Genomic DNA, 12,064 nt, shown 5'->3' on the forward strand with positions numbered 1-12,064 from the left:
CTTCACCTGCACCCTGTAGGGCAGGACCACAGCACCACCCCATCCCTCCATAGCAACACCCAGTTGAACTCTGCCCTCTCCCTTGGCCTTAAATCGGGCAGACACAGATACCCGAAATGTCCTGGTACCATCACGTCAGCCGCCTCCGAAGGGCTCGGCTGTGTGGGAAAACAGCACCTCCCACAGGACTCTGGGCAAGGGAGTGTTTCCTGAGCGACAGTGCTTCGGCGAGACTGTGTTCCAGGGCCACGTTGAAGAGCAACACAGCCCAGTCCTCCAAAGGCTCTGAGAAGTCCCGCAGCAAGGAAGCACATTTCATAATGGTGGTGCCTGGAGTAAGTGGAAGGGCAGAACCTTCCTAAGGACTGGGTTAGGAAGGTGCCAAGGGAAGATGTGAGGAAGGGCCTGGAAGCAAGGCAGGTTTATCTGATCATCTTTTACCGAACCCAGCAAGAGGGAGGTGGCTCAGACCGTGTGTTGTTGACCAGGGGAACGAAGGGTAAAGGCCCGGGATGTCTGGAGCTGCAGCCTTCCAGAGATTTCCCTAATGAAGACAGCCTGAACCAAAGCCCAGAGCAGAGGATGGCTTCACCCCTTTGTAGGACCTCTGATGGCATCGGTGGCTCTTGGCAAACACCTGCCATAAGTCTAGGAAGAGGAGCGAGTCTGGAGAGAACCTGTGAGTGTAGCCTTGGACCGAGAAGCTGATTGTTATCAATCATAGTAGTTTTTAAAAGAGTAAAGACAACTGTATCAGCCAGAGAGCTGCCAGCCTAAACTGACAAAGATGGTGGCTGCTAAGGATTAAAAACAGCCCTGGGCTTGGCAAGAAGAAGCTGAGTCCTCCTCGGCCACCAGACGCCATGTTGTCTAGGGGCCTTCGGGCAAGAGAGGAGGATACAAAAGGGAAGGACACCTGATAGAGGAGCCCTGCCCAGGGAGAAGGACCAGGACCCTCTGTCCACATTCACACCCCAGCAAGGGGACGCCACTACAGGTCCTGGGCCTGTTGGGCCACCCTTCCCCTCCAGGGATTGTTTCCTAAGATGACCGTGTCCAGGCCCAGAAGCTATGCTGGGTCAGGCGGAGCTGTTGACTCCCTCTCAGTGCATGACCCCAGACTCGAGGGGAGCCTCGTCCAGACAAGATCTGGTCGTAAGAGCTTGGATTTTGAGCACAACACCATAATAGGTTGGAGGTTTTCGGTGCAGAGGGAAGCAGACATTTGGACCAAACATGGGATGTGTACTTTATTTCCCACAATCCCATGATCCTTCATCTTTGCCCTGCATCCCCCAGGACAGTATTTCCTTGTGATGAATTTTGACCAGTGGAGTGCAAACACGAGCGGCATTTGGACGCGGGGAGGCTGTGGGTGAAAAACCCTCGAAGGGATGGGACTGCAGCTTGCCTTTCGCTTCTCAGTTACCATCCTGTAGATGCTGCTACAAAAGCACAGAAAGTTTTTACAGTTCCAGAGATCAGAGCCCAAAGTGCAAGCACAGTAGCTCCCTTTGGGAGATCACAGGGAAATTCCATTTCTTGCCTTTTCCAGCCTCCAGAGGACCCCAGGGTGCCTCAGCTCAGGGCCCCTCTGCTACCCTCAAAGTCAGGAGCACAGCATCTCCCCCTCTGACCTCTGCTTCCGATGTCATGTCTGTCTGGCCCTGCCCTCTTGCCTCTGAACTGTGGTCCTCCTCCCACGAGATCACACTGCCAACCGTGTGGTACAGGATGATCCCCCTCAAGGACCCTCACTTCATCCAAAACTAAGTTCCCTTAGCCACACTTGGAGGTTCCAGGGACAGAGATGAGGACATCTGGAGCCCTTTATCCTGCCTGCCACACCTGGGAGGCTGGTGCCCGGAAGGGAGGGGCCAAGCTGAGCTGACCCAGGCAGCCAGGAGGAGTTTCAGCATGGCAGACCTCTGCTCCCACAAGGACCCCGAGCTACCCCAGCCAGACGTGTCAGCTTGTCACCCGTGGGGTGGGGGATGGCAGGGAAATGTCATCATTATTCAGTAATAGCAGGTGTTCTGAAACCTGAAGTGTTTTTCTCACTTCATCTTAGGACTTTACACCTGGGCATCCAAGAGGCAGGTTTAAGAACAGCTCTAGAGATCACCCTGATGGTAAGGTTGTGTCAACAATAAAAGTGCCCCCAGAGTCAGTCACGGAGCTCACATCTGTAATCCCAGTCACTCCAAGATTGGGAGGCTAGGCCAGCCCAGGCAAAAAGTTAGCAAGACCTCACCTCACTCAGTAAGTTAGGAGCAGTGGAGCACACCTATTTTCCCAGCTACGTGGGAGGCATAGGTAGGAGGATCACAGTCTAAGGCTGGTCTGAGTGAAAACACAAGACCCTACATGAAAATAACTAAAGCATGAAAGGGCTGGAGGTGTGGCTCAAGTGTTAGAGCACCTTCCTAGCAAGTTCGAGGCCCTGGAGTCAAATCCCAGTACTGCACAAAAAAAGGAAGATCAGAGACAGAAAATGAGGCAGCCATCCCCAAGGAGAAAATCACAGTTTCCCATGACACAGCTCATGGAAGAGGCCACATTCAAACCACCAGCCCACAGGACGCAGCAGGAAACAGTGGGCCTCTTACCTCTGTGTCCCCAAGGCACCATCCTGGCCAGGCTGCCTTCACAGCCAGCTGTGTCTTCTGTCAGATATTAGCTTAGGCCCAGGGGACAAGATGCCACCACACTCCTACTGGCACCCCACTCTCCACAGGCTTCATCCTCCCTCTTCTCATTCTAGACACTGGCTTAGAGCCAGGCCCTGGGCTAGAAGGCTGAGGCGGGCTTGGAGACCTCTCCTCCTGGGGCCGGGGATCATGAGCCTGAGTTGTGTCCTCAGTCGCTCACTGACCTGCCCACCTACCTGCTGGTCATCAGCACCCCAAGTTGTTCTGCCCTGCAGGGCCCACTGAGCTGGTGTGAGAAGGGCAGAGAGGAGCCATCCCAGGCCTTGCGCCCCAAGAGCCTGTGGCCTCTCAGGGTGGTCTTCAGAGGACAAGGGTCACTCTGTCCTGCAGAACACAGAAGGGTCAACTGTTTGAGCAAAGGCAGCATACCCTGAAGGCATCAGCACTGTCAGGAGGCCAGGCGCCCCTCCTAGACACCACAGGGATGGCACCTCTTAGACCAGCAGCCCATCCACCCCAGAAGCCCTGTGTGAGAAGCTCCGCAGGCAGAAGGCCTCTGAAGCACTGTTCACACCCCACCACACCTGCGGCTCATCAGACAGCTGTGACAGGGCTCCAGGCGCCCATCAGTCCTGGCTGCTGTCCTCACCACAAGAAAGCCAGCCGGGCTGGATGAGGGCCAGGGACACTGCAGAGTGAGCAAGGGGGGCCTCCCCGGGACAGCACAGTCTGAACTGTGGGAGGGACAGAGGGAGGAGATTGGATGGGGTGAGCAGAGGGGCAGCAGACCCCACGGCGGACCGGAGGAACCTCAGTTGAGCACAGGGATGACACTCCCAGACACACTATTCCAAGCATGGAGGGTTCTAGACATTTTGGTCACAGGGAAAGGTCAGAGAACATTTTCTGACCACCAGTCGTTCAGGCATGGGCACAGAGTGGACCAGGCTAGGGAATGGAGCAGCAGGTGGCCAGGTCAGGGGACACTGCGGTGCAGGGCAGGACCAGGGTGGGGACTCAAAGAGGGCCGAGGTTCTGAGTTGCATTGGATGAGGGAGGGATTAGAAGAGAGGTTCTGGGGAAGGAAACTGATGAGGGCCAGAGAGGAAGAGGTGCAGCTGGAACATCCAGCACGGGATTCCACGCGGTTGTCAGAGTGAGATCCTCCACCCACAGTGTGGACTCCCTGGAGACCACCACTCACACGGGTTCCAGGAACCCAGCTGGCCTGCGTCAGACTTGCCTGCCATGGGACTGGGGGGTGGGGGCGGCGGGCAGGGGCACAGAAATTTAAATTATTCACAGCCCTCCAGGTGAGGCCTGAGGTGCACAGACAATATCACCTCGGCAGAGCCTGGATCCCAACCATTCTCAGCAGGTCTGTGTCCCCTTCCCATGTGTCACTTCCCAAGCAAGAGCTGCACGTCACTCAAGGCACAGAACAGATGGCTCTGCTCCTAATTGTCCCCTGCATCCTCAACCCTGGCAAGTGCTGCCTCCCTCCCTGCTCCTGTGTCAGGCATGGCGTGTGCTGGCCAACATGGCAGAGTACCCACCCCAGACTCTCCGCCCGAGTCCTTGGTCCCCTGTGGGAGATCACAATGCACAAATGGATGGCAACCAGCTCCAGGAAGGCTCCTGTGGCAGAACACAGACCCCTGTAGCAGGGCAGAGTGACCCAAGGCCAGCCCAGGCACGGGTGTGACAGCTGTGGGTGTGTTTCTGCTGGTTCCAATACAGGGAAGGATTTGTGACACCTCTAGCATCCTCCAAAATCTCTGCCTGTGGTACGTGTTTCATATGCACCTCAAGATAGAGAGGCACTCAGGTTCCCTGTGGAGGCTGCCCTCTGCTCACCCATTCCTGTGGAAGGTGCAGTGCTGCACCTGGCCTCACCTGCTCTTAGGTATGGACTTGTGATGCTGAACAGCAACTTATGCCCAGCCACCCTGGATGCGCAGAAAAGGACAGATGGCTGTTCACTGTCCTCAGCTCCACCAGCCTGTGACGCTGACTTCCCCACAGGTTGGGCACAGCCCTGCAGCAGGTGCACAGGCAGGAGGTGGAGGCCCCTGAATGAAATCCCCCAGGGGAAGCTGGGGAAAGAAAGAGGGTGAGCACCGAGGGTCTGGGATGGAAAGTGGGAGGCGTCTGAAGTGATGTATGTGTCCTGCCAACCACCTGCTTGTAGAATGCAGAGTTCAGCCAAGGAGGGGAGGAGCTCGCCATTTGTCCCTGAGTTGTCTGTGACTGCTTCTGTTCAGCAAGGGCAGAGATGAAAGCTTTAGCAGAGGCATACACCACCACCACCACCACCACCCCCCCACTGCCTGAAAGTGTGACCTTTACAACAGGGGCCTTCCAAAAAACGTGCACCTGTTCTGGAGAACGAATGACCACTAAAATGCCAGTCCCACTGTTCACGGGTCTGTCGTGTGCCGAGTTGTTCTGGGTGCTGGGTGCTGGGGAGAAGGTGGTCAACAGAAAGTCCTGTGCCCTAGTGAGCCAATAGTCTCATCAGGATGACAGACAGTAAAATGTGTGACCCAGCAAGAGTCTGAGCAAAGATAAGGTGGGACGGGAAGATGGGTGGGCTTGCAATGGGGGTGCTGAGTGGTCTCTCTGAGGAGGAGGAGCCTGGCAGTGCCTGGTGGAGTGGACCACACCAGTGTGTGTGTGGAAAAGACACTTTGTGGGGTAACAGGTGCAAAGGTCCTAGGGCAGGAAGTACCTGCCATGTTCAAGCGACAGCAGGGAGGCCGGTGCTATCTGAGGCCCAGAGCTCACCAGCGGCCACAGGGCTGTCAGCGTCAGGCAGCTTTCCCATCACTCCAAGCCCGGGCTTCCCATTGCCGAAACTGCTGAAAACAGAGCCATCTTCTTCACTCGTCATGGAGCTGTTCTATGGGCATCAGGGGTATGACAGGCAACGCTGTCACAGAAGAGGACTCTGTAAAGGTCACTCCTGTGTTTCAGGCTGAAGGCACGGCTCAAGTGGTATTGCCAAAAAAAAAAATGGCCCAAGAGCTCCCCATCCAGGAGACGATTTGAACTTGGAGATGATAAGCATTACATAGACCCCTCTGAGCCCTGGTCCCCTCGCCTTGGGCCTGGCTTCACCCTGCCTTGCCCAGTTGTAGCAAGAATAAGAATCCTGCTGAATGGACACAGAGAGAAACCACACCCCCCAACTCCCCGGTGTCTGATCACCCCGGCCTGCCTCCCTAACACTAGCAAGAACCCCAGCAGGCCATTTAGCCAAAATCCAAACCCTGGATGTCACCTTGGAACTTTCTAACTCCCTCCCTCAGAAGCCCCCACTTGTCCCTGTCCCTCTCCCCTAATGCACCGGCCTTAAATAGCATCTTTCTTGCTGTTTTAACAGGGGTCAGAGTGTCTGCCCTTGCCAGTGACACCTGCCCTGCCCAGTCTCTGCCAGCCCCTGCCAAGCATGGAATATTTCAGTCCACACTGAGGTGACAGCCTGAGCAAGAAGCCGTGGCCCACAGACAGGCGTGTGCACCTGGGAACGCAGCGGCCTCCTTGGCTGTCCACAGCACCCTGCACTCACTGTCACCTGGACCACAGAAGCCACCACAGGGAGGACATCAGGGGCGGCCTGGGCTGACTTCATTAATCTCACGCTTGCTCGCGTGTCAGAGTGCACAAGATTTCTTGTAAAAATGATCTAGCTGCTAATTAGGCTGTTTATAACTTGTTTCCCTGGTCGCTAATGATAATTAACATGCAAATTAGCTCGGGGAGGGGAGGCTCAGGGGCCCCCGGTTCATTACCACGTTAATTACTGTTTGCATACTTAAGTATCACAGATATAAATGGCAGCATTCAGTGTAATAGGCAAGATGATAATTATACCAACGGCATTTTGAAAAGTCATTTCGCTGTGTTATTTTTCTGCGTGATTAATGGTTCCTGGCTGCCTGGTTGATAAACTTCGTTAGTTCAAACCAATACAGGCTGTGTACACAAACGGGTGAGGGCTCCCCCGGCACAGCGTCATCAATCTCTCCCTGTCCCCTGTTGGTTACAAAACTTCAGGGGAAAGAAAAGGCAAAGGAGAAAGTTGAGCAGTTCAGGGCCGGAGAATTTCTGGAACTTCTCAGTTCTAAAGCAGCCACTTCTGGATCTGCTTGACCTGGTGACAACAGGCAGGGTCAGTGTAAAGGACCGAATTTGGGCTGATCCGTAACTCAAGGCCAGCCTTCCAGGGCAGGTGGAGGCTCCCCTGCACAGTACAACTGAGGTCTCAGAGGCTCCTCTAAGACACCGCTCCTCCCTCCCTCCTTCCTTCCCTTCTTCCCTCCTTCCTTTCCTCCTTCCCTCCTTCTTCCCTCTTTTCTTCTTTCCTTCCTTCCTTCCCAACTGTCTGCCAGGCATCTGCTGAGAAGGAGCAAACTGCCCTACCGTCCTGGGGCTGACTCCTGATAAGGAAGTGACCCAAGGTGTTTGGGGGGAGTAGAGGGGAGCTATTTCAGGTGGGAGAGGCAACCAAGGGATGCCCAAGGAGGGCAACTGAGCCCAGACCGGGAAGTGAGAAGCCAAGTGGATATTGGGACAGAGAGACCAACCATGCTGTCCCTAGAGGCAGGAGCAGGCTTGTGGGGGACAGGAGCAGGCTTGTGAGGCCTGACACTGCAAGGGGGCCAGTGTGGCTGGGCCGAGTGACGAGGGTGCTGAGATGGGGGAGGCAGGTACCAGTGAGAGCTGGGGAGGCTGCATGAGCCGCGTCAGTGGACAGTCTCACTGCTGCAGATGGACTGCAGTGAACTCAGCGGGAGGCAAGCCTTGCCGGTGGTGAGAGAGGGCAGCAACCATCCTTGTGCTTTGACAGAGGTGCCCGGGCCCCGCTGATGGGCCAGTGTGGGTGTGAGCAAGATGAGGCATCAAAGATGCCATCAAGCTGGTCTCCTCACTCTGGCCCATCCCCTATGGCCAGATAGCCAGAAATTCAGTGCTCCAGGCAGGACTGCTGGATCTGAATCTGATGTCCCCTGAGGGCCTGAAACCATGGCCTTGGCCTCAGAACTCAGTTACAGGGCACTGGAAAAGTCCCTCCTTACCTGGAGGGCTGGGTCACTGATGAGGCCACAGGCCTCCACTTCTGAAGCCTGGCCCTGACTGTGCTGTTGAATCCACAGCTGAGCTGTTAGCTGGGGGGAGCCCCAAAGCCTCTGCTCAGATGGACACAGACATTGCTCCACTCCTGATTCAGGCGCCCAGCCCATGGGCTCATCACCAAAGCCCATGGAAGGCTCTTGAAAACCATACCTGTGGGCTGGCAGAGTGGCTCTGCCTAGCAAATGTGAGGCCTTGAGTTTAAGCCCCAGTACAGTCAAGAAAGAAAGAAAGGAAGAAAAGAATACCTGTAATGCAGATTAAATCACTCTGGAAGCAGCAGGTGGGCAGGTGACAGAAGACAGGTACTCCTACCCAATGCATTATTGATCAAGGGATGGAACAGGAAATGAGAGGAGATGGCTCTGGGCTCTGTGGCAGGTGAGGCTCCATTCCAGTCCCCCATTACCCGGCTGCTAGGGCAGCAAGAGGCTGAGGGGGCCGGGAAGAAGGGTGTCCAGGCCTTCAAGGAGGGAGGAAGGTGTTGAGAGATGCCTCCTCCTGACCCAGGCTCTTCACTGTCCATTTGCCTAAAACTCCTGCTCTCCGGCAGCAAAGAAGAGAGGCTGAAATTTCACCTGGTGACAGTCAAGTCCCCCAGCACCTTGGATCTTCCTGGGTCCCCAAACGCCAACCCAGGTAAACCTCCCAGGACCTGACTCCCCTGTGTGAGGGTGCTCAGAGCATGGGGGGCACCTTAACCCTACAGCCAGGAAGCTCCTGGTGGCTCACACAGCTTTGCAGAGTGCCATGGACACATGGGACAGAGATGGCTCTGGTGGGAGTGGGTGGGAGCCAAGTCTAGATGAGTGGTCAGCCCTGTACCTGGCTCCTAGGTTAGCAGAGGGGAGGAGGAGCACTCCTGGGAGCCCAAGTTGCCCTTTTCGGGGTCTCAGGTATAGTCGTGGCTGTTCTCTTTCTAACTAGGGTTGGCCTAGCCAGAAGGAGTTGCCTTCCTGGGCGGTACCTGCAGAGGAGCGGAAGGGAGGGAGGAGGTAGGCTGGTGCCCAGGGGAAGCTCGCAGTGCTATTGCTGAAGTCATGGTTCCACCATGACTCAGGGGCCTGGGACTGGATGGACAAGGCCTGAGCAGCTCACCTTTGGGGTCATGCCAAGGCTCTGCCCAGGTCAAGAGGTGGCCAGATGGAGGTGGAGACCTGCTGGGAAGGAGCAGTCTCTGAGAGGCTGGTCCTCATGGAGCAGACAGAAGCAGGACTGAGTGGGACCCTATTCCTGATTGCCTGCGTCTTTAGGGGCAGATTGGTAACTGGAGAGTGGGGCGGGCAAGGGTGGCCACCAGGTGAGTGAGATGCAGTGTTTGGGAAAGATGGCATGTGCATAGGATGGATCTCACTGAATTGATTTCTCTAAACTGTCCCTTTTGGAAGAACATTGGGGAGGCCAGGAAGAGGGGTCCGTAAAGACTCCTTGGGAACAACAATCCCCATGCTTGCTCTGGGAAACTGAGACCGAGCCTTGGTTGTGAATAGTGACTCACTATTTGTGGCCCCCACCTCCCTCCCACCTGCTCCAGCTCCCCACAAGGGTCAGGGTCAGTCTCAGACCTTCACCAGCTTCTGCTCTGCATTTAGCTTCTACTCTGATTCCAGCTTCTCTACTGCATCCCTGCTTACCGTAGGGAAGTCCTTGTCACAGGCACAGAGCTGTTTCTTCCTGGAAGCAGGGGCATCTCCTGCCCTCCAAGGGTCATCTCGGGCAATTCAGCAGGAGCCCTGGGACAGCCCTCACCTTCAGGCAAGTCTGTGCGCAGGGAGTTCTGGCAGGGCTGAGGTGCCTCTGCCCCTCTCTTCACCAGGCCAGGACGGACCAGGTGACCTAAGCCATCAGAGCAGAGGAGGGGCCCAGGGTGGAGCGGCTGTTCTCTGGGGCTTGTGATGAGCTCATTCTGAGCTGAGTCCTAGCCCAGCGGGCTGCCAACAGAAGTGTGTTCTGTCTGAACCTAATGTTTCCACCCCAGTGAAATCCTCTTCCCCCATGGCTATGGAGTCACGATCCCACACTCTCCTGTCATGGTTCTGACATCCCAGCAGCACACAGGGAAAGTGATTGTGGACACCTCCAGTTAGACTCCAGTCAGAAATGAAGGAAATCCTTTAGAATATAAGAGTCAAAGACAACTCAAATCTGAGCCCAGGACGGGACCCTGAAATTCCTCAGCCTCAGGCCTTGACCTCCCTCACCGTCAACCACTGCTACCAGTGTTTCCATCTGCAGCAGAATCAGAAATCAGAACACAGGGGGGGAAGTGGCAGGGAGGAGTGCCTGGGGCTTACCTGCATCCAGGTACGCCAGCCTCAAGTGGGGGCTATGATCACACCTCAGGACTCAGCCCGAAGCACACGGGCAGACACACAAGGGACAGGTCAAGGCTAATATGGCTGCAATTGTCACACCGACCTGCCGCTTCTGTGCCCCAGGCCCTTCCACAGCCCCTGTGACAGCCCCCATTATGGCACTCACCTAATTAGGGTAATTAAAGTGAAAGTAATCAAAGCAAGGTAATGGGAAGCCTCTTAAGAAACAGCCACAGCTGCATTAATGGCCCGAGTTCTGAGCCTTTGCCAACAGCAAGGGGCTAAAGAGCAGCTGGGCCACACAGGGAGCCAACCCTGCTGACCACACCTGCCGGACCCTCTCACCTCAGCCCTGGCTCTGCCTCCTGGGCCACACCCCAGGAAGCCAGCCACTGATGAGGACATCACAGGTTAGCTCCCATACCCAGAGGCCCTCTCCCCAGAAGACTTTCCACCCCATTCCCTGTGCCCCCAGAAAAGCAGGGCTAGCCTAACACCTGGAGGCCTTGGTGTTGAAAAGCAGGAGGGGCCCTGCCTTCATCAGAGTCTCTGCAGGGATGTGGAACTGGTCAGCCCCTCCCAGTGCCCCCATGGAGCCGCTGCCTGTGCCCTGGCTCAGCTTCTCAGACTCCACCCTCCCCCTCCTCACTCCTTCCCCTGGGCGGGGAGGGGACCCTTAAAACAGCATTCCAGACAGTCTCCTCTCCCCCATGCGGCCCACGACTGGACCTTCACTAGGAGGGAGGCAGGCCTTGAGGTCATACCATCCCACAGCCAGGAGCAGGACTGCAAGGGCCAGAGGGAGGGAGATGCCAGAAGCAGACTATATGTATGCAGAAGAGGAGCAATCTATGGGGTCAGGAACCCAGGGCCAGGTGGGGACAGAGACCCTGGGGACAGGAGACCTGCAGGGAAAATGGTACAGCTTGGGAAGTGAAGAGGCTCCCAAAGCAGAGTTTGGGGTGCAAGTGCAGGTCCTGAATGTGCTGGGCAGTGTTGCTCTGCCAGAGTCCCCCCACCCACACCCTGAAAACCACACAAATACGGGGTTCTCTGCTCCAAGGTTGCCCAGAGGAGCCTGGCCTTGAGGGTGCATGCTTACCCCCTCCCCCACTCCAGAGGCTCAGGGTGGAGGAGGCCTGGGGCAGAGAGGGTGGGTGGGGACGAGACCTGGGCAAGTCTGGCCACCGGAGGCGCCGCTGAGCACCCAGGCAACAGGAGGGTGTTGACGCGCTCCCAGGAAACCTGAGAGGCCCTGCCATCGGTCAGCAGGATTCTCACAGTGCAAGGCGGAGCGGAGCGTCTGCAGGAGCTGAGGGTGCCCCTGCCCTGGTCAAGAAGGACTTGGGGTCTCCAGAGCTTCTCCCTTCCCGGAGCACTGCTGCCTCAGTGTGCACTCACACTCAGAGCATGCCTGAGTGTGAGTGTGTGTGCAGGTGTGTCTGCCTATGTCAGGGGCTTGTTGTGGGTTCTTGTCTACAGCCTTGTAGGGATCAGAAAATAAAGGGCCCTGACTAGTTGGTCTTTTAACTACAGCAGAAGGGTGGAGTGGGAAGAGGGGGTCCACAGACCCCCACCTCAGAGCAGTGATCCATGGGGTGGGCGAGTCACTCCCCATCCCCGTTCAAGACCAGGCAGGTGCTCCATGGCCTCAGCCCCCAGCCCCCAGCCCCCATTGCCCAGGTGTGTGAACAAGTAGGCAAGGTTGTGGTCCCAGACTAGAGGTGGGAGAATCCACAGGTACTTGACTTCCTGAGGGCCCTGGGCTGGGTGGATGAAGGGTGGAACCAGATATCCCAGGGCCTGCCCAGGCCCCGACCCCTCAAGCCACTCTATTCACTACTCTCCAAGTGGGCCTCGGGGTCAGGTCCTTTTAGAGAGACCCAAGCAAGCATGCCCCATTCTGTGCAGGAGGTAGCTGAGGCCCAGGTGGGGGTAGGGGCTGGGAGCAGGGGGTTGACG

The 12,064-nt window shown here is 56.4% G+C and overlaps 1 long non-coding RNA gene across 1 annotated transcript; it reads right to left on the bottom strand.

Moving 5' to 3' along the window:
- Positions 1-8,136: 8,136 nt before the first annotated feature.
- On the bottom strand, positions 8,137-9,552 carry LOC141424715 (uncharacterized). Its single transcript, XR_012449565.1, has 3 exons — positions 9,422-9,552; positions 8,886-8,944; positions 8,137-8,754 (listed from the first exon to the last, which is right to left on the bottom strand). It is a non-coding gene; the product is annotated as an uncharacterized lncRNA (long non-coding RNA).
- Positions 9,553-12,064: the final 2,512 nt, after the last annotated feature.

This window comes from Castor canadensis, chromosome 7 (genome assembly GCF_047511655.1).
Source record: "Castor canadensis chromosome 7, mCasCan1.hap1v2, whole genome shotgun sequence".
Classification (NCBI taxonomy): domain Eukaryota; kingdom Metazoa; phylum Chordata; class Mammalia; order Rodentia; family Castoridae; genus Castor; species Castor canadensis.